Consider the following 21,166-nt stretch of genomic DNA (forward strand, 5'->3'; position numbering starts at 1 on the left):
TTTCAACTTAAAATAATTTGTTATCGCGCTGACTTAAAATTTTTAGTTTAGTCAACTTGAAATTTTAAGGGACAACTGGAATATTTTAGTTGAATAAATAAAATGTTTTAAGTCAGCAGGGTAACAAATTATTTTAAGTTGAAACAACTATTTTTTTTTACAGTGTAGTAAACAAAATAGAAGGCAAATCTAAGTCTGTTTATCACTTTTAAGAGCATCCAATAAATTATTGTACACTGGTGAAACATTTAAGATGTTGAAAACTTCTTCTGGATGGTTTCTAGACAGTCGTGGACAAATTAAACAAGCAATAGTCCTTCCCCAAACTGTCAAGTCAAACAGAGAAATGTTTTGAAAGCAATGCTTACTCTTCTGGAGGTTAAAATAAGAATGTCTTGCTTATAGCTGCCTTTGCATATTAAATTAGGATAGGACAAAGTATTTTAACATCCACACATCACCTTTAAAGCCACTGTCATGAGTGTTCAAGAGGTTACGGCAAATAATGAGAGGTCACCGTATGTTGATGACAGCCAATTTTCAAAAAAATCCGGACCGAACTGAGAAACAGTAATATAAACAGCCATAGATGAACTAGAGGTACTTTTGTTGCTCATTTATAGAATGCAAAAGTTAATAAAGTTTCAATTGTTTATATGTCTAAACTTTTTTCTCAGATGTTCTTCTAAGAAGAATAAATATATAATAAACATATCATTTGACATATAGAAAGAGTGTAGAACTATGCAATTATTTAGCAGCCCAAATCGTTAATAGGTTTTGGAATAATTTGATGAGAAATTATTAAAATCATATTCATCATCATCCAGGGTTGGGATGTAATAAAGTAAACGTGTTAAATATCCAGAAACCAAACATTAAGTAACGGTACTCAGCCCTAATTAAGTTTTTAAACACTCATATTATTACAGCTACTTTATGCAATTTTGTTAGAAGACTTATCTCGTATTTACCACAAAATGTGAAAGACAAAACATTCAGACAATCAAATGAGAAACACTATCTTGCTGCACACCTGTCCTCCAGATCTCCTTTCGAGTGTCAACTCAAAACCACTTTCCTGCTCATGGCTACTCAAACACAACACTTGCAGTCTGGACTGAAGAAACATTTGTGTGCCGCAAAACAACGGTTAGGCTACATGTATTTTCTATTGCGTTTGAACTCACAGGCTGCACGCTAAAACAAACAAATACAAGTGATACAGTGTAGTCCAATTCATGAACAAATGACTCTTATGAACCAGTTCTTTTTAGTGACATAAAACATACCTCATAACTCTGATTCACTGAAAATATGAGTTCATTTTAGTGAATTAAAAAGTATTGCCTATAGCACAAAAAAGTTTCCAAAAAGCATACTACACAAGCGTAATACGTACCAATAAGTATATATCACTGCAGTTTCCAAAAGAAATGAACACTAGAGGCAGTAAAACTCAGACGCCTTTTATTCCTTTTCACACACATTTACAGAGTTTCAATTAATAAAGTGTAACTTTCGCACGATTACTTGAAGAATATCATATTATGACTTCGAAACAATGTTAATATCTTGGGAGATTTGAAAACTGATGCTTTTGAACCTTAGCATCACACATATCCAGCTTCATATCTATGGGTTTTCATAGACGGTAGGCTTGTTCGGTAGCTCACGGAGCACGGAGGTGTACTTGAGAAGAGGAGCTCCGGTTCGAGTCCCGGTTGACTACGGTTCGACAAAACAGTTAAAATCAGCATATAAGGAAGTTCAAATAGCATGGTTGCATCGACAAATATGTTTTTATATCAGTTTTGCATTTGTCAACACCATCGGGTAGGTTTAGGGTTGGGTTTGGTGTAGGGATATTTCCAACACAATAGAGCATTCATTTTTAGCGACGGTCCCGAATATTTGAATTCCGAACCGCTGCAATATGTACCTGAAGCGACATAATAAAAACATTCCAGGGTTTACGTATTGAACCCGTGTTTTAGCGCCACTCAGTGGACATTTCTCTTTGAAACTGCAGCGAAACCTGCAGTAAGGTAAAAACGGTCTTGCTAAAAAGTGCCAAAAAAGATTCCTATTTGTGAACAAATGACTCTTATAAGCCAGTTCTTTTTAGTTAATCAAAAACATACAGCACAAACAGTAGTCCGATTCAAGAAAAAAATTACTCTAACAAGCTGGTTCTTTTTAGTGAAATAAACACATAACTCATAGTATTGTCTGATTCATGAAAAATAATTCTAATGGGCTGGTTCTTTTTGGCGAATTAAGAAGTATAGATTTTAGCACAATTTTTTTTTTTTACAATTGATTCTTAGCCAGTTCTTTTTAGTGAACCAAACACATAGGCCTACAGCGCAAACAGTGTAGTCTGACTGATGAAAAAAAAAAAAGACTCTTGTGAGCTGGTTCTTTTAAGTGAATAAAAAATACTGGATCCTCTTTTATCCGATTCACAAACAAATGACTCATCAGGACTCATCAGGTGCTGGTTTGCTTCAGTTTTGACTTTAATGAATGAACAACTCCATCACAGTGATTACTGAAATAACATCTAAATCTAAATGAACTGCATGTTAACATTATTTTTAGTGTCCATCTCGAAGGCAAGTTTTGTGTACCAGACTCCTCCAGCACGCTTTTCCCCATCTCTAAATTGTCTTCATATGAGCAGAACACTGCGCCCTGTTTGTGCAAATAAATATGCATTCACATTACAACTCCGCTGTTTCAAATGGCTGCCAGCCAAAAAACAAGAATAATTACAAAGCAGAATTCTTCTCATTGTGCCTTCATAAATATTACTATGGTCATTTTCTTCAGAGACGCAGAAGTCTCATTGCTTTCCAGGAGAAACCATTTTTTGAGGATGACAATCTACAATATCCGTCTCCTCTAAATTTCAAATTATAAGCACAGATGACATATGCAGATATCAGAAGTGAGGTGCAGTAAGGACGGATGGACATGTTTATTTGAGGCTGATTCATCAGTCTAAGTGAAACAGCCGCATTCAGCACAGCATGTTCATTAGGAGATACTTCTGCACTGAAACCAGACAGAACATTTTCATTTTTATAATGTGTTCTGTCACTACGCAAATACAAGTCTTGCAAAATAAAGTGAACACTAATGTCAAACTCAGAATGACTGAGTTTTAGGCCACTTTCACAACTTTTTGTTGTGATCCTGATTCAGTTTGACATCAGAGTTTGATTCACTTGGTTGGTGCAAAAGCTGTATACTGAAGTTTCAAAAGGTTCAGTTCATGTGAACTCCAGTATGCAGTTTCCAATTAGCATGAAAACAATCCATCTTAACTGGCGGAAGTGAACTGCTAATGATAATATACAGTATAATTTGCTGCACTGCACATTTTTGACCACACACTTATTATAGTGTAATGCATTTCTCACAGCTGCTTGCCTCTGAATAAACTGCTTTAGCATCTTTTGCGATGCAGCCATGGTTTTGATGGTTAATCCAAAGGGAACAAATAGTCATACAAGGAATTTAATTTTATTTGATCTTTTGGGACAAAAAGCTCAGTAGACTGTGAAAACATTTGCACAACTTCCTCACCAGTCCAAAAACATTATTCATTGAAAGTAGGCTGCAAAAATGAGTCGCTCTGCACTTCTGTCACCTTATAACATAATTGAAATTAATGACCGCCCCTGCATTAACACATCCACGCCTACATATATACACATCATCTACTTGACTTCCAAAGGATACCAATGTTAGGATTGAGTGCATGGCTAAAGTTCATTTTTTAGCATTGTGCCAGATTCATGTCATGTATGCGTGACAGAATTTACTGTGGATTTTATAACGAAGCAACCTTTGCATAAACATTGCAAAGTTAAAGTGAATGTTAAAGGAATAGTTCATCAAAAAATTAAAAATAAAAAGAATGCTGAAATTTAAATGGAATTTACTCATCCTCAGGCCACCCAAGATGTAGATGAGTTTGTTTCTTCATTAACAGATTTAGAGAAATTACACATTACATCACTTGCTCACCAATGGATCCTCTCTAGTGAATGGGTGCCGTCAGAATGAGAGTCAACACAGCTGATAAAAACATCACAATAATCCACAAGTAATCCACACCACTTCAGTCCAACTGTTAGCATCTGGTGATGTGAAAAACTGTGTGTTTGTAATAAACATATCCATCATTTATTCATTTTTAAACTTTAAACCGTTGCTTCTGGCTTAAAATATGAGTCCGCTATCCTCATTTTCCAGTGAAAAAGTCATCTTGTCTGAATATGAGTCCCCTAGCCTGCCTATGGTCCCCCAGTGGCTAGAAATGGCGATAGGTGTAAACCGAGCCCTGGGTATCCTGCTTCTACTTTGAGAAAATGAAAGCTCAGATGGCCCAATCTGGAATCTTCCCTTTATGTCGTCATACGCGGAAAGGTTACCTCCCCTTTTTCTGCTTTGCCCGCCCATGAGAAAATGAGCTACTACCGTGCGAGGCAAGCGCAATATTTTTTTTTTCCTCGAGAGACATCATGGCTTGCAAACGAGCGAAGCATGGCAGTTGCTCAGTGTTTGGATGTACAAATGAACACCGAAGTATTTTTTTAGTTCCTTCATCCGAGCCTATGGCTAGCATTAGCTACATGATAATAACTGTAACAGCATACATAAACAAACCAACTAAAGTACCGTATCCAGACACAATATTTTAAATTAACCATTCGGAGACGTCCTGCTGTAGCCGCTGAGTTGCAACTTATTCATCCGGTGCTTCTCCATCCGGATCAGATTCTGGGTCAAACTGAAAAACTTGAAGGACTGTGTATCTATGAGCCACTGCGATACATCCACTGTCAACATTAGCGCATGGTAACGCAAGCTGGTTAAGGCCACACACCCACCCTCCACCTTGCCCCGCCTCTCTCCTCCTCATTAGCATTTAAAGCTACAGACACAGAATGGCACGTCCTAAGGAAAGCTCATTGTGGGACTGGCTCGTAGTGGCTGAAATTCTGCACCAAGGCTGAATTTCGGGAAACAGACTTCAGATACAGTACTAGGGACCACTTAGGCCTATATAAAAGCATCCAAAAAGCAGCATGTAATGGGACCTTTAAGTCTTTAGGAAAAACAGTTTTCATACATCTGAAATGGATGCAGTCACCACATAACTAATGTCAGTATTGTCAAAAATGTACAGTAGTCAAAGGGATTTCAAATCAATGGATTTATTAAATACAAAATAGAAAACATTTAAACAGGTTAATACAGCTACATATAGCCAAATACGTAAATACACAAAAGTACCAAAAAAAAAAAAAAAAGCAAACAAAGCAATGTAAGATTGTAGGATTTCGTCATGTGACAGTTGATGTGTGCAAACGTCTTATCTGTAGTACATCAATGTCCAAACACTGTCCATAGCTGAAGTTGGCTGATAGCAAATTAATATTCCAACCTCTTGTAATGAAAATACACCACAGCTCTCAAACACCAGACTCTTCCAGACTAGTCCAGAATATGGTCCCAAGTTGAAAAGAACTTTAAATCCAAATTCAAACTGGACCGTGATGTGGTAACCTCACCACTAAGGAGTCCTTCTAAAATGCATACAAATACACTGTCTTAAGCTCTTACCATCAGTCCAAACATAAGCATACATACATGTTCCATCTCTGCAAAAAAAAACCATCAGCTATGTACACTTAAAAAAAAAAAAAAAACTATTTTAGACTGGGCTTGAAATGATACATTTCCCAACCAGGACACAGCACGATGTGTTCAGCAGGTGAGCCATGCTGGCTACTGCTGCTTGCTATTGTTAATTCTCTCTACCACATGGCTTTACTTAAGGAAACCTAAAACACCCTAGCATCCCTAGTGGTAAGGAAGAAAATTGCCATAGTGTGGGCTGCTCACAGAGAGCCTGCGGTGAGCCCAAAGCTGTGGGCCTCCCCTGGGCAAGCCCGCACCGTGCCTGTTTAGGTTTGGTGTGGACTGGCCCTAGCCCACTGTGCCCACAAAAAGCCAGCATGGGCCCCGCAAGGACATGTTTGCAGGGTGGATTACTTGTGGATCATTGTGATATTGTTATCAGCTGTTTGGACTCTCATTCTGACGGACAGCGCCCATTCACTGCAGAGGATCCACTGGTGAGCTAGTGATGCAATGCTTCTCCATCTCATCTACATCTTGGATGGCTTGAGAGTGAGGTTTTTTTTCCAGCAAATTTCATTTTTGGGTGAACTATTTCTTTATAACAGAAGGCATGGAATTCGTAAAGATAAAATAGCCTTAAATATTACTCATTTTATTTTTGGGTTCAGAAAGAGGGTGGAAAAGGAGCAAAATCCAAGTGTGGAAACACTTTCAAAATTGCTTCCCCTTTGAAAAGTATGTCATGACGTCAGTAAAGTTTCTTACTTTTTCACCCGTCTATTGTCTGTTCATAGCATAACCCATTATAATGTTTACTCTCTGTCCTAGTTAGCCATCGTGATACCGTCATCGCCCGCTGTGAACTCCAATCCCATCAAGAAAAGTACATGTACATCTGTAGAGAAACCCATAATCAAGAGATGAGCGCTTAATAGAGACGAGTTTTGATATGAATATTAAGCATAATTTCACTCTCCTGCACAAGTCAGAATTGTTGAGCTGGGATCTAATTCTCTGTGATTTGATAGATGGCTTGTGTTAATTGGTGGGTTGAAGAAATGAAGCGCATTGTCCTCTCAGCTCTCCTGTTCGGGCTCTAATTAAAGCACTTCCTGTTGGAGGAGGGGGAGTGGAGTGCTTCTAATTCACAGGTGTTTGCTTCTGTAGGTTGCCATGACAACCCAGCGGAATCCCATTACATTCCATGAATGTTAAGATTGTATCATTTACTATGGCATTTTTCCCTTCTGAAAAAAGAAAGAAACGTAATCACATATTATTATTATTTTTTTTTTTTCAGTTGCTTGCATGTCTCAATTATAGTGAACGTAAAAGTTGCATATTGAACTGGATCCCTTATATTGTGTGATTCTACTTTTATATAGAGTACTGCTGGAAAAAGTGTCATCCACAAACAAAATTCATAACCAGGGATATTATTGTTAACTATAAAGCATTTTCATTATGTGAATTAAAATATCTAAAAACCTAAACACTATCTTTTAGCTAGTTGCCAATGCAACATTCCTTATATTTGCTTAAAGTATTAAAATACCTAAAACATAAAAAAAAAAAATATATAGACATATAAAAAAAAAAATAGAAGAAAATATATAAAAAAAAAAAAAAAAACTTAATTCAAAATATCGACAAAAACTATAATAGTATATCAATGATACTAACAAACTGAACACAAAAAGAGAACAAATTCACTCATAAACCCGGTCATCACAATTTAGCACCAGCTGTAAATGTTCACAGTGCCTGAATGCGGATTATTAGGCCCATGCAGAGATGCCACAATTCAGCTGTGAGCTATTTTTGTCAGATAAATGGCAACTTTCAAAGGTCAATAGGAAGAAAATAAAAGCTTATAAAAGCATACAACAGTTCCTGTCATAATTCCATTTACCAAATTGCTGGGACTCAAATCAACACTTTGTCCACTATCCTAATCTTCAAATAGTCATCGCCTCAAAAATAACATTTACTGGCTTTATTGTTCACATTTTTTCCTAGACCAAAAGCTGATCTTCTAATTTTTGCAAAATAACACATTTTGTTGTTTTTCATTTAATCTGCTTAATTTTTTTTTAAACACTGTGCAATATTACAAATATTTTATCTTTTGTATTATTATTATCTTTTTTTTTTTTCGTATTTAATTTTGATTTTAAAAAAATTACAATAATGCAAAAGGCAACAAAAAGATTTGGCTCTTTCTTTTGAACTGAAACTTGAGGACAGATATCCCATATCCAGCACACTGAACAAATCAATATCACATAATCATACACTCATGAACCGTAAGCACTGCCAAACACCTCTTCATTGCTATGATGACCGAGCAGTTCTGAAATTGAATATGCCCACTTTAAATGCAGATGAGTGCTAGTTTTGTGCAATATTATCCGTCTGCAATACCGGAGGCTGCACTTTCAGGACCGCAGTTGTAGGACCGCACTTCTAGGACCCTAGTTTTTTGTGACAGCGCCACCTACCGAGCCGGAGAACCGCAGTCCCAGGAACGCATTTCCAGGACCCTAGTTTTGGAGGACCGAAAAAAGTGCCACTAAGGCAGTATTTCCACCCAGTTTTAACTACATTAGAATTTTAGAGTTTTTAAGTTTTATTACACCCAAATACTACTTTCTTTATTGCAGTTAAACCTGGTTCCTAGGAATGTTGAGTAATTATTGGGTCTAAGTAGCATAATATAATAACTCAAGTAAAATAAACAAGGAATCATGGTATAGTCTTTTCAGTCACTAGATCAACCACATTTTCAAGTACAGAGGGAAGACACAAGGATGACTCTGGGGTAGATTTAAGATTGTGTATATTTTATAAAATAATATATTACAACAGTTGAACTTGAACACACACAAAAACAAATTTGTTCATGACGTGAACCACATAGAAAGAACTTCATGGACGATGTCTTCACTGACTCCTAAGAGAGAGAAAGAGAGAAGTGAATGAAATAAGGAACATTTAGTTGAACATGTTCTACTCTCTAATTTTAAATTTCATATTTAAAAGATCTTAGTTACCACAGAGCGCACACACATATACGATCCAAAAATAATTATATCAATCTTCATACCAATTAATGTTCATAATACTATTATTGCATACTGTTCAAAGATTTGGAAAAATTTTATTTTGATGTTGTGGGAACAAAGGTTCTTGAAACATTCATATCAATAAAGCCCATCTGAACTGAGAAAAAAAAATAATAGAGAGAGATGCAAGAAATCTGAATAGAAATAACATATTATTGACATGACTTTAAATATTTAAAGCACACGTTGTGATGTATGCAGCAGCACTACCTACCACCTGGATGCTCTCCCCTCTTTTCTCACACTGTAAAAAAAAAAAAAAGTTGAGCGAACTTAAAAAAACATTTTTTACCAGCTTCAGCAGATTTTTGAGTTTGCTCAGCTTGTTTTTGTGAGAGATTCTCACATTTTTGTTGTATAAACTTAAAACGACAAGTTGAGAAAACTCAAAAATCTGCTGAAGTTTGTTGTCTTAAAATTGTTTGTTGGCTCAACTGTTTTTTTTTTACAGTGCAGTTGTTTCTCTATCACCCTATTCAATTATTCCACTTCACTGAAATAGTAAATGGAGAACATAATCACTGCTAGGTTAACAGAAATACTGTTAACGCTTAAAAAAAAGGATACATTGGGCATTGTGTAAAAACAATTCCAATACTTGACCAATTTATTTATTTATCTTTTGCCTGCCCTGAGCTGTGTCCTTGAAAACACTTCATACAGAGTACAGTACACAGTAAATGACACAATCTAACACGTGGTATTTTAACAGTCAATTATTATGATGGCCTCTCTGTTATGTCTGACTATTAAAATGTCATATGTCTCAAACAACATTATAAAACCATGTCAAAATGAAGAGACGTACTCATAACATGTATTGTGGGGTAACGTTAAACAGGCTGACTGTGAGCACGTGACAGTTAAAACATTAAGATTATTTTAACTTAATTAAAATGGAAAAACAATGAGTAATTAACAAGCTTTCACAACGAACGTGCTACAGTTTATTGTGCTGCCAGTAATTCAACACAGGCTTATCATGCAACAGTTTCGTTAAATGAATGTGCTAACAATTAATTTTACAGTATCAAGACTATTTAGCAAATCACGATCACTTCGGCCAAGTTAACTTTCCAATGAAATGCATCACAATTGGTTTTAATGTTAAACAAATAAAAATTGATTCACATTTGATACTCACACTCTGACTGTCATCCATCTTCGCTGGTCCTCTAATTCGGTAGGTGGCGTTGTCACTAAAAACCTAGGGTCCTGAAAATGCAGCCTCTGGTTTTGCAGACAGATGCTACTCGTTTTGTGGGAAAATACATGATATCCCATGGAATGATAATGTTGTCTGCTCTCCACCAGTGAAAATGCTTTACAGGATTACTGAGGCCCTTTTAGATGGTTACTTCACCCAAAATGCAATTTACTCACCCTCGTGTCAGTCCAAACTTGACTTTCTTTCTTCTGGGATGTTTTGAAGGATGTTCATACTGTTAATTTACATATAATGATACACCAGGAGCTGTATAAGGTAAAAAACCTAAAAAAACCCCACAGAAAACAGCATGAAAGGAACATTGAAGCAATAGTTCAGAAACTGTTGCCTCTGGCTAAAATATGAGTCTTTTATCCATTATATTGCTTTCTCCAGTATTGAAAAAAAAAAAAAAGCCTCATTTGAATCAGGAGAGAAATATGCACAGATCAAGCACTATTTACAAACCAAAACAAAACTGTGGATTTTGATGTGAGGTGACAACAGGTGATGGACTTTTTCCACTAAAGGAAGCCTTATTATTATGGATTCATATTTCAAGTGGAAGCAAAGCCGAGATACATAGCCGAGATGTAGAAACTCTCACACTGAAATGACTGCTAATAGCCTACAGATCCTCTAAACACAATGTCATTTGTTTAAAGCAACTTTATGTAAGTTTTTTTTTTTTTTTTTAAATGTCAGTTTCAAAATCATTCTGATGGTTCACTGACTTCTAATAATGTGAATGGTTTTCTGTTTTTGATGAGTGGGTATGAAATCTGGCGAAAGGAGCGAATCGCTTTACGGCAGCAACAAATGCGCGCCTACAGCTATTTACTGTAATTGCGACAGCTATATATTCACGACACAGAATTCCACTCACTTAACTGTAGGGGCTATAAAGTCGCAAAAATACACAAATGTACATACAGTTGCTTTAAAAGAAACTGTTTAAAGGTCAAGTTGAATCATTCACTGGAAACCAAGGTTTTTGAGCTGCAGTGCCTTCAAAAATATCCATTTAATAAATTCTACCAAATTAGAAATAAAATAACAAAATATCTTCTCATGTTGCTATGGCAGCAAGACAAAAGCAAAAAAGTAAGTGACTGCTTGCTGACTGGACCTCGTGACCAGACTGTTCATCTATGCGCATTCAGACTAATTGTTTGAATGCACACAATCAGCATGGCACAATATGTGCACCTATGTATTTATTTACGTGCGCACTTCAGGATATAAAGTGGGTCATAAGCACCCAACAAAAGCTGGACACAAAAGCTCTGGGGTCGAATCTAAATTGCCATCTAATAAAAACACAGCGCTGTGCTTTGACCGAAATATCAGTGAGCGGCCAGCAGCGTTTGATCTTTTATAAATAGCAGTTGAATACGCAGTCCTGTGCCTTTAGAGCAGATAGCGCACTGCTCATGTTGATTAAGCTGTGATTGGTGTGTGGCAGCGTTTTGGCTCCTTTATTCACCATTGCCTCGCAATCATCAAAACTCACCACGCGAGCTTTCATCTACACACTCAAAGGCGTCTGGGAGGAGAACACCGACCAATCAAACACAACTCCCAGCCTGCACCGGTTTCTTTCTCCACAGTAGGGTGAGTAAAGGGCCCTGTGTTTTACATTAGTGCAAAAAATTTGGACTAAATTATTGCCTGCTTTTGCTTGTATTGTTCGCTTAGCCAGCACTTCAGATACAGAAACTTTTACTGAGGAAAATTATCTTTATCTTGACCAGACTTCAAGAAGCAGGTGGTCCAAACATGAAAATGATCTCATTATTTACTCATTATTGCATTACTTATCCTGGGGGTCTCATGAAAATAATGTAATAAAATGAAACATTTAATGGGCTTAAAAAAAAAAGAAAAAAAAAAAAAAGAAATGTTTCTCTGGCAAGTTATTTATTTTTATTTTCAGTTTTTGTTAACTTTAATAAACCATGGTTTAAAGTACTAAAATTACTCAACCTAAAACTAAAATAAAATACATTAAATCTAAAAATAACAATAATAATACAAAAATGACAAAAGTACATTATAAAATACTAAAATGTAAAACTGAAAATATAAAAATATTATATGTATATTATATATATATATATATATATATATATATATATATATATATATATCTCTATGTGGAAAAGAAGATGTTTATGCATCCGTTTTCCAAGACAGTTGAAACTATAGAAGAATATAACCTAAGTCAAATTTAGCTTTTATAAAAAAAAAAAAAAATGAACCATGAAAATCTGAAACCTGAAATGGAAAAAAAAAGTTTCAAGGGCTGAAATGTTTCATGAATAAAATCTTGCCTTGTGTTTACAGGAAAATAATGTTGAGATTTGCAAAACAACCTAATTGAATTAATGAACTTATTTAGCACATATTTTAGTTCAAAAACATATGATGGTTTCTTCAAACATTATAGAAGTTACCCAAATGGAAATGCATGTCATCTATGTTATTTATATCATATGAAGACAGTTTCCATAAATGCCCACATGCACACACACACACACCACACAGAGACACTCATGTGCACAAACCCACTAACATACACTCATGCAGATCTATTTACAGTCATGGCACAGTGAGAGTTGGGGAGAAAAGTGGAATTCATGAGAATGAAGGTTACAGATGTCAAGACCTCTCGACACAAAAAGACACTTCTGGAAATTGAGCAGCATGTACAGAGGCATTTAATGCTGCTCCAGATCAGTGGTTCTCATCTAGACGATGGGTAGCAGGTCTGTGCTCACAGACAGCAGGGGAAAACAATGCTGCATGCAAATAATAAAATGCAATTATTCATTTAATTGTACATTGTTAAAATGTGATGTCAAAGTCCAATCAAATATGTTATTTCAGTGCAAATTAAACACTAAATTAGACGAATGCAACTAGTTGCATGATATGCCCTCATCTTCAAAAATTATGATCAAAACTGTAATATAAAAGATAAATATAGCCTTGATTATATTAAATATGGCTCACTTGCAGCAAGCATACACGTAGCAGTTTGAGCAAACACAAGCAGTTTTCTTAAACTTGGCAAATTACTGAAATAAGTTTAAGTAACAAAACTGAAAAAAAAAAAAATGAATTGATTACAACTAAATAGAAACCAAAACTAATTAACTAATAAAACAATTAAAATGAAAACTTATAATCTAAAAAAGGCTAATTCAAAATATTACTTAAAATAGTTAATTACATAAATTAGAAATCAACTAGATACATTTATTTTTAAAATATCAAATAATATAAAATTAAATTTATGTTCTGAAATAAAATCAACCATGAAAATCTGAAAACTAAAACTAAAATCATAAACTGAAAAAAACTGGTACAATTGGCCAAACTTCACTATATTTATTTGCAGAAAACATTTTACACAATCATGCCAAGTTCAGATATTTTAATTAATGATGAACCTAATCAAACTTTGATCCACTGGTCATAAATAAATTAGATTTGAAGACTCCCAAATGAACTTCATTTTCAGTTTGCTTGTATTTTGTTTCTTAAAATGCATTTGGTTTGACATCAGAGTGCAGTTTCGCTCCCCTCAGAGTCATTTAATTTGCTTTAATGCTCTTTTGCATTGACTCTGAAAGCGACTGAGTCCATATTGGCTCAGCCAATCAAGAATAACCATGGAATTGTTTTCAGTGAGCGGCGTCGGGGAATACCGGTGAAAGATCACAGCATCTGCTTTATTACCATAACAAGCCTTAGAGGAAACATTTCCTAAACTTCTTGAGTTACGCTGAACTTTTATGGCTCAAGTGATCTGATGAAATATGGCCACTCTCAGAACATTCACCCATTGCATCGGGAGACAATGGTTCTTTTGTTGCCATAGCAACATTTTCTACTTGGTGGAGGAGTATTTTTGCATCTTACCAGTATTAAGTTGATACTGTGTTTCCAACACGGCCTCGAAACAAAGACTCAACAGGCAGAAAATACATTATGCATTATAAATGCATATGCAAAATACAAAATGCATTTTAATATTACAATTATTTTTGATTATTCCTGCTACAGACATGATAATTTAAATCTTGCTGCTTTTGAAGAAACTGCCCTTACAATTTGATACAAAAAAGAAAAAATCCAACAGACACACTGAAGGAGGGAAACAATATTTATAGACCAGGATATAAGAGACTATCAGTTGACAGGTCAGTAAAGATCCACACTAAACCACCTAAAAACCACCCTAAATCCCCCAGAAAACCCTAGCAACCATAAAGCAACACCCACAACACTCTACAAAGTGTTCTATTGATAAAAGTTTTTGACTGTACTGAAGCATAAAAGTACCATAATATGTTTACAGATATTTAGGAAACACGCTAAGTTCAATGTCTCTCTGAAAAAACAATGGTACAGTTATTCTACTTTCAATGAATTCCGTGTCAGAATGTTTTTTTTTTTGGTCTTGCGACACCCCAGGTTGCCAGTTGGTGGAAAACACAGCGTATTGCAGCCATTGAAGACAGCAAACGAACTGGCAGAGATCGCAGATTCTATCCGACCCAAAAACTTCAGAATCCATCTGAAAAGCTTTATGACCAGATGAATATTAAAGGGATAGTTCACCCAAAAATGAAAATTCTATTATTAATTACTCACCATCATGTTGTTTCAAACCCGTAAGACCTCCGTTCATCTTCGGCACACAAATTAAGATATTTTTAGGAATCGGAGAGCTCTCGGACTCTCCCATAGACAGCAAGGATCCTTACATGATCAAGGTCCAGAAACGTAGCAAGGGCATCTGTAAAATAATTAATGTGTAATTTTACGAAGCTACGAGAATACTTTTTGTGCGCGAAAGAAAAAAATTACGATAATAACATGCAGCTGATACAGAACAGCATACGCTGTTTATGTTCAGTGGATACTCTCCAAAATGGTGCAAGGGTGACGCGGAGGAGACGAATTGATGAATAAAGTCTTTTTTTTTTTCTTTTGCACACAATAAAGTAATCTCGTAGCTTCGTAAAATTATGGTTGAACCCCTGATGTCACATGGATTATTTTACCGATGTCCTTGCTACTTTTCTATGCAATTTATGAAAAATGCTTTTGACCACAGTGTCGGACCGTGTTCAAAAACACAATTGCAGCCAATCAGCAGTAAGGGGCGTGTCTTGTTATGAAAGAGAGAAGAGAGCACTCAATTTGAGTGCACAGGATGGATATTAGCAGATCGATTATAGATAGAAATGGAAGATAAAAAAGAAGAAAATATCGGAGGAACAAAACATTAAAAAGAAGGCTTACGATCAGGCAAGAGGCAGGACCTGCGTAAATATCGAAGCAGCTTTCCAGCGGTGGAGAGAACTCAAGGTGCGGGATGGGCTCGAATCGGACGCTGAGGTTGCATTGTTTCTTCTTGATAGGTGAGTAAAGTTGATTTTGCTTTGTTTCACACAACTTATCTGTGTTGGCTTTTGTTTGAATATGCTTGTGTGTCATCTTCGCTTGTTTCTTTGATCGTTGTTATGCCAGGGTTGCATATGTATGTGTGGGGTGGAGATATCAAAATAGGGGAGAGGTCCTGTTGGGCTATGGGCATGTTTGTTTTGGTGCTTTCAAATATCAACTTCGTTTGGTAAAAATCACTTAATGCACCTTTAACTCATCAGCTTACAGTATGTAAGGCTCGTCGCCTTCCATTGTCAGTTGCGCTCATTCCTGTTGTGTTTCCTCAACCTGGCAACCCGTGTGAGCGTCGTGTCTGGAGGTGAGAGTGGGAAAAACAACATAAATTTAAAAAAATAAAAATATAACAAAACTTCTGAAGCTTTTCAAATTTATGTAACTGCCTTAGTATTATATGGCACTTTTTTATCCTGGTGTGTGTGGGTTTTTTTTAATATTATTTTTATTATGTTTGTTCATTTTATGTTTTTTTGTTGTTGTTTTTCTGTTTTGCTTTAAACTGTACGACATTACATTTGTCTTATACTTGCATGTGATGGAACTAAATTAAAAAATGATCTAATATTTTGAATTTAGACTGCAGTATACCCATTTCAATAACTGTCACTATTACATAGTTTTCAATGACTGAGCACCACAAAAATCCATTTTCATTATTAATATGACTAAATATGGATAGATTAAACAGGTATTAAAAAAAACCTTGGTTTTGTTTCATTACCTAGTCTGTCAAATATAACAAAACCTTCAATATTTCCACTGACCTTTTGTATTATTGTGCTTTGCTACCAGCTGAGGCAATTATAACAACGATTTCAACTTGAAATGCTTTGTAAAAAGCCAGATTTGCCCATGTAATTAAAGTAAAAGTCTATGTTGGCAATAGATGAACTGAATATAATTCAAAAAGAAGGTAATTATTTCCAAAAATCTTGTTCAGGCTAAACTAGACTAATTTCTGTGGTCAGTTTGTAATCTGCATCTGTCTTGGGTGTCGCTCCAGAAGCTTCCCTGAAAACGTGTTTCGGAGCAGATGCACGGAACATACTGCTCACGAAGATCCTACCAACTGGGTTCCAAACCGGACTGCAAATGTTCTGCACAGTTGCCATAGAAACCCTTGGCCAAACCCACAATCCATAACACAATATGGCCGACTTTTCTCAGTTTTGGCTGTTGTTCTGCAGAAAAGCCACTTGAAAGACTGACAAATGATTTCTTCCACAATGAGGCACAATCACTCAGTCAGGCATGAAAGCTATAATTAGCATAAATATAACTTATGTCTATGAGGATCCATAAGGCAAAATGATGCTGTTACATCTCGAGAGTGCCTCTAATTTCAGTGCATTGTTGAAATAAGTGCGACTAATTTTATGTGCATGTAATATTTATTGTAATATGTATTGATTCTTTTTTTTTTTTTTTTTTTTTTTTATGTATTGATTCTTGACTCGTTGACCCTTGGTTAGAGGTTTCTACATCTCTGACCTGATTTGATTGGTATGAAGCATGTGAATATACACAAAGAAACATATATATATATATATATATATATATATATATATATATATATACATATAATTTTTGTGTGAAAGCGTTGGGACAGTGACTATTCCCTCATGGGGGACAGGCACTACGGAGATCACATCCTACCCGATGGGGAGGTAACATGTGAATATCCACCTATTGACTTACAGAGGAAGTACCACATAGAGAAGATTCTGAGGTGGGCTCCGTGTAAGGGGAGAACTACCAAGAACCCAGAACCTGTTGACAGATAGAACATCTGTCTAGGGGAACACTGATTCTCAAGGGCAAGTCAGTGGAGAATACACACAAGGGGCCGCATGAGGAGCCACTACCTGTGGAGCACTAACCCAATACAAGAGTTCACTCAAGGGGACTTACCCCGTAATGGGTTCTAATAGCGAGTTCCTCCGCCGAACTCCGCTAAGTGGAGTGCTATACGATGGACAGGTAGTCCAGAGTTCATAAAGGAACTTGAGCTGGACTGAATAAGCGCATAAACACCCTGTGGGGAGTAGCGCTGGCAGCAAGCTTTACACCCTACCAGTCTCTTGAGTCAAAGAACTGACGTTCAGGACTCTAGAAGAAACTGGTTCCATTCATAGATTATAATATCTAGCAAATGTATTAGGTGTAGCCCAACCTGCAGCTCTACAGATATCTGCTAGAGAGGCCCCGTTCACCAGGGCTGCTGATGCAGCCATGCCCCTGGTAGAGTGAGACCTCACTCCCAGAGGGCAGGGTAGGCCTTTGGCCTGATAGGCCGTTAGGATTGCATCCACAATCCAGTGGGAGATCCTTTGTCTGGAGACAGCCTTCCCCTTCTGCTGTCCTCTAAAGCAGATAAAGAGCTGTTCAGAACGTCTGAAACTCTGAATGCGATCTAAGTATGTGCGTAGGGCTCGCACTGGGTACAACAAAGACAGGTCAGGGTCCCCTTCTTGAAAGGGAATAGCTTGCAATGTTACCACCTGGTCCCTGAAAGGAGTGTTGGGAACCTTGGGCACATATCCAGGCCGAGGTCTCAGGACAACGTGAGAGTCTGCCCGCCTGAACTCCAGGCATGATTCGTTAACCGAGAGGGCTTGGAGATCCCCCACCCTCTTGACGGAAGTGAGCGCGGTCAGGAGGGCCATCTTCATAGAGAGGGCACTGAACTCAACTGACTGAAGGGGCTCAAACGGATCTTCTTGTAAGGCCTGAAAGGCGATAGTGAGATCCCAAGAGGGAATTTCGTCAGCTCCTTGTGCACTTCCGGGGAGGTAGGCACTGGGGCTGAATGCAGCTTAGCGTCGCGATCAGCACCCAGAAACCAATCATCCAGCCGCAAATGCTCGGGGCAGGGTGAGGGAAAACAACTCCAGCCCGATGCTCTTGGCTGCCTGGGCAAGCACGGCTGCCATCTCAGCATCAGCCTCGGACTGAGGCTCGGCACCCATAGGGGCCTGCTCAGCTGCGTCATCCACTTCCGATGGCTCAAGCCCGCCCTTCGATGTTGCGATCGACAGCTCGTCCTGCTCACGAGTCCCGAACGAGAAATTGAGCCCGCCCACAGACAGGTTCTCAAACTCATCCGGAAACTCGACCGGTAAACACGAAGCTAGGGAAGAATGAGAAGCCCGCGGGCGAAGAACCCGAGCCGCGAGCGCAATGTGCCGATAGGAAGTGCCTCGCAAGCGGGGCGCGAACCATCCACGAGCGCTGCCTCAGTGTGAGCGTGGCCCAAACACTGAATACAGTGCTCGTGCCGGTCTTCCTTCGAGACATGCCAACCGCACCCAGAAACACACGGACGGAAAGGCATGACGAATCACACAATCCCACCATGTTTTTATTCTTTTAGAAGTTTTGCTCTTTCAGAGGAAATTGCTTCTTCCAGAGATCACTGTCGAAGCACCCAGGGATGCTCTCACAACACTTAACCGTGCTTGAGAAGGGAGAGACCACTGACTGTGACGTAGATCCAACGACGAGGCTTCGAGAGGTGAATGCCTGCAACTTCCCCGTGAAGAGACGCTGCATTCGGCTCCGAAAAACAGAACGAGTGAGCAGATGCTACGCTGGCCTATTAATACCTGGATATCCGGGTGTGGCAATTTCTGCAGACCCAATTTCTTTCGCCTTTTCTCAAAGATGTCAGAGGTGTTTGGGCTCCCAAGAGCGACCCCTTGAGTCGTACACTCGACACAACTTCGAAGTGAACGACAGAAGGGGAACCTGTGTTTCATAACTGTCTAGGTTTGTGTATCTTCTACCCATAAATTAGGATCTGTCAGAGTGCTATGCTACTAACAGCACATCATTCTTTCATTTTCTTTGTATCTTGTGCTCCTAATTGATTTAACAGAACGATTTAAGCAACATTTTATTACTCACTTCGATAAAACAGGCTGCCAGTGAAGTAAATGCAAATGCATCTGTCCAAAGCAAACCTGTCCAAAACATTAACCATCTACGGACAAAACAAGCCCATCAGTTTACATGCACTGGCTTATGTTAGCACAGCTCTCTCACTCTCTGTGTATGTTTGTGTGTGTGTGCGGTTGTGCGCTTTCGTGACATGTGAGGACACAAGGAGAAGGTGACTTATGAGGACATTACCCCATGTCCCCATTTTTCAAAAGGCTTATAAATCATACAGAATGAGTTTTTTTTTTTTTTTTTTTGAGAAAGTAAAAATGCACAAAGTTTCCAGTAAGGGGTAGGTTTAGGTGTAGGGTTGGTGTAGGGTGAAAATACGGGTTGTACAGTATAAAAACCAATACGCCTATGGAATGTCCCCACAATTCACAAAAACATTGTGTGTGTGTGCAAAGAAGGTCAATAATAATAATAATCTTATTGAAAGAATTCCAAGGTGTAGATGAGTTTGTTTCTCCATCAGAACAGATCTAGGGAAATGTTAGCCAAAAGTTGAAAAGTTAAAATTGTCTTAATAATGGATTTGTTTCTTACAAACATGCAGATTTTTGCTTCACAAGATGTTAATTGATGGACTGGAGTGGTGTGGATTACTTGTGAGTGATGTTTTTATCATCTGTTTGCATTCTGACGGCACCCATTCACTGCAGAGGATCCATTAATGAGCAAAACTGTTCCGATGACTGTACAGTGTGAAAAGCTAGACAGTAGTACAGAATCAAGAAGCACTAAAGTGGGAAAGTTTCCTTTACAGACAACAAAGACCACCTGCAATTTCACAAAAACAACTTGACCTTGTTAACCAGAGATACTCACACAAGAAGATAACACAGCGTAATTCGTTGTTCAGCTTGCTGGAGACTCACTCTGTAAAAGAAAACACTTTTCATTCAGCAAATAAAATAAAAAAAACATTCGTCTATACAAATCAGACCTCAGAATTTATTAATTAAACTATATACTTCTATGTGTACAACAATCCCAAAAAGTGTTTGGACACAAAAACAATGACATTAATGTGTTACTTGTCATTTCTTTAATTGTGAAATTCAATAGCAATTACTTAGTGAAAATTGTTTCTACTACATTTTTGTATCTCTTCCATTGGCTCATTTGAACTTACACTACTAATATCAGTGATGTTCAGTTAAATCAGTAATGTAGAGTTGTCTCGAGTATAATTATAAATCAGGACCAAAGCAGGACATGTTCAAAAACTGACCATGCATGGAAGGCCACTGAGAAACCAATGACAAATCTGAAGGAGCTGCAAGCATCTCAGGTGTTTCTCCAGCCAAAGGTTTATAGGACGACAGCAAAGAAAAGCTGCTGTCAAAGATGCCATCTGACATCTCAGATATGGTTTGCCAGAAGGTCTGCTGGAGTCTCAAGCAGCTGCAAGAAGGTTTTACGGTGTGATGAAACCAACATTTAGGCTTTTTGCTATCAGAATACACACACTGCATGTGTACAAAACTTTTTTGATCGCAAAGTACACATTTTTGTTATTTCACCATAAACTGCATCTTCAGATGTTTCGGTAGCGCACCTGGAGAAACACAAACAACAAATCTGCCATTTGGACACAAGCCCAGAACACATAATGTGTCCAATTATGATTTCTCAGGCTCAGACAGAACGTACTGATGTTCTAAAGAAAGTTTTTCTTATTTGATTAGACTAGATCAGCAACTGTTAAATCATAAAATCACCACAATTAGACAATTACCAGTACCTTTCACAT

Source organism: Onychostoma macrolepis, chromosome 02 (assembly GCF_012432095.1).
Source record: "Onychostoma macrolepis isolate SWU-2019 chromosome 02, ASM1243209v1, whole genome shotgun sequence".
Classification (NCBI taxonomy): Eukaryota; Metazoa; Chordata; class Actinopteri; order Cypriniformes; family Cyprinidae; genus Onychostoma; species Onychostoma macrolepis.